Raw genomic sequence first — 2,998 nt, forward strand, 5'->3', positions numbered from 1 at the left:
ATGCCGGCTTACCATCTCTACCATCATCCGGGTAAGCAGACAGAGATGGCCCCTCTGGTCTTTAACAATCAAAAATAGTATTATTGATTTGAGGTAGAGCACTTTATCAACTTAAGTTATTTTATTTTACATCATTCACTCTTCTAAAAATCATCTTTTTGAGGAATGTTGAAAATCAGCCATATTTGGGCCCTCAGCCAGTTCTCAGTTCCAGTGCCCCTGAAGCCTGGTGTGGTGGCAGACGTGTTTAATCCCAGCATTTGGGAGACTGAGACAGGAGGATAGAGGTTTGTAGGCAGCCTCAGCTACTTAGTGAAGACTTTTGCAACTCATTGAGACCTTGCTTCAAAGTAAAGGATGAAAAATAGGGCTATATCATTTCTGGTGGGTTTTTGGTTTTGGTTTTGTTTGTTTTTCTCTAATTTTTTTATTGGTGCACTGTATTCATACATCATAATGGGATAAAAAACTTGTTTTTTTTTTTTTTACATGCACACATTGCCCAATTAGCCCCTACCCGATCCCCACCCGGTTCCCTCCCCATCCCTCCTTCCCATGCTTGGAGTAGTGGTTGACATCTAGTATAGCAAGTTAAGGATTGCATTTAGTGCTTTACTTGGTACTGAGAGTCATGTAATTGTTTCTGGTTCTAGAATGGCCACTTGAGCCAGTGGTGGCTTTTTTTGTTTTTGTAGATTTGGGGTGGAACCCAGGGAGGGGCATTGATCTGAGCTAATCCCTGGCCTCTTTTTTAATTTGGAAACAGGGTCTCACTAAGTTGCAGAAGGCCTCACTAAGTAGCTGAGCTTTGAACCTGCGGGATCTTGTCTCCGCCTCCCAAGCATGGGGATTACAAGCGTGCACCACCACGCCTGGCTTATTTTTTATTTTGAAGCAGGGTCTCACTAAGTTGCAGAAGGCCTCACTAAGTAGCTAAGGCTGTCTGCAAACCATGATCCTCTGGTCTCAGCCTCCTGAATGCTGGGATTACAAGCATGTGCCACCACAGCCAGCTAGCCAGTGGTACTTTGAGATGATTTTTCTTTCCTTCCTCTTTTTTGGGGGGGCAGTGCTGGGAATTGAACCCAGGGGCATTCTACCTCCAAGCTATAACCCCCAGCCTGATTTTTTTTTTTTTTTGATGCAAGTAGCTGAGGCTGGCTGCAAACCTGTGATCCTCTCCTCAGCCTCCCAAGTACTGGGATTATAAGTTAGCATCTTTTTGAGTCACTGAGACTATCTTCCTCTTATAAAGCTGATGTTATCATAGAGCAATAAGTAGTGCAGTGGTTTATACATGGTTTTCTTTTTTCTTTGCAGTTTAGTCATCCAACAAGAAATGAAAATGAAATTCCAGCAATAAGAAATGAACAAAAGATTGGAGCTGAAGACCTTAAGTGCTTGCTTTTTGCCCGCTGACCAGATAACTAGAACTATCTGCATTATCTATGCAGCATGGGGTTTTTATTATTTTTACCTAAAGATGTCTCTTTTTGGTAATGACAAACGTGTTTTTTAAAAAAAAAAGCCTGTTTTTTCTCAATACACCTTTAAAGGTTTTTAAATTGTTTCATATCTGGTCAAGTTGAGATTTTTAAGAACTTCATTTTTAATTTGTAATAAAAGTTTACAACTTGATTTTTTCAAAAAAGTCAACAAACTGCAAGCATCTGTTAATAAAGGTCTTAAATAATTGTGTTTGTGCATTTTGTTCTATATTTAATTAGTCTTTCACTGTTCATAATACCTTAAGCCAGTCTGCAAATAGACATCGATAATTCCCTCCAGAGAGATTTTCTTAAAATCTAATTTTTGAGTGTGATTCCAACCTACCAACCTTAGGGGCCCACTTTAGGGTTGGCTGGTGCCTGTCAGGCTGGTCTGCTTGGCGGACATGGTCGCACATAGTGGTGCTTCTGATAAGGCTGCTCGAGAACGTGAAGATGGTGATAGTTTTGTGATTTCAGCCCCTGGCATAAACCTGGCTTGGCTCTTATAATGCTTTGCCTAATTGGTACCAAAGACCGCTGTCTAAAAATGTCACAATCAGCACTTTGGGGGGCACAGGAAACACTGGAGGGTGTGGTCAGCTGGAGCGTGGCACATGGAGATGTCCTGCAGTGTGCTCCAAGTGTGTAGAGCAGATTGCATTGCATATAAAGAGCTGGTGAGTAAAGGTGAAATGACCAGATGGCTATTGTCAGTCAACTCTTGTTAAAAGTCTAAATTTGGGAGTGTCTCTTTGCAAGTAGGACTTTATACAATTTTAAGAAAAGAGTGTTTTAAAGTCTTCAGCCTTATATTTGGCACAGTGGTGCATGCCTGTAATTCTACTACTTTGGAGACTGAGACCCAGAGTGTCACAAGCTTCCAAGAACAGCCTCAACAACTTGGCTTAGATACTTTTTGTCAGTGTTGAAAACACCACATAATTTGGATTTTTGTACTGGACATTGAACTCATTCCACCTCTGAGTTACACCTCTACCCTCTATTTTTTGAAACAGGGTTTCAGTTGCTGGAAGTCTCCCTTAGTTGCTACAGTTGGTCTTGATCCTGCAATCCTCTCCCCAAGTACTAGCATTATTAAAGGCACATACCACCCACACCTGGCCTTTATACATTTTGTTTCTGGTACTGGGGATTGGACTGAAGGGCATTCCACCTATGAACTACACCCCTGCCCATTTTATTTTGAAATAAGATCTTAGTGAATTGCTAAGAGCCAGCCAGGCATGATGGCACACACTCAGCATTCGGGAGGCTGAGACAGGAGGATCAAGGTTCCAGGCCTGTCTCTACTTGGGCCCTTTGCAACTGAGTTCCTGTTTCAAAGTAAAGAATTAAAAAATAGGGCTATGGGTATAGCTCGGTGATAGAATTCCCCTGGGTTCAATCCTCAGTACTAAAAAATAAGTTGCTGAGGCTGGCCACAGGCCTACAATCCTTCCTGTCTTTGCTACAAGTGTGTGTCACCACATCCAGCTTCCATAATCCAT

The sequence above is a fragment of the Muscardinus avellanarius genome (genome assembly GCF_963383645.1).
Source record: "Muscardinus avellanarius genome assembly, chromosome: 3".
Classification (NCBI taxonomy): Eukaryota; Metazoa; Chordata; class Mammalia; order Rodentia; family Gliridae; genus Muscardinus; species Muscardinus avellanarius.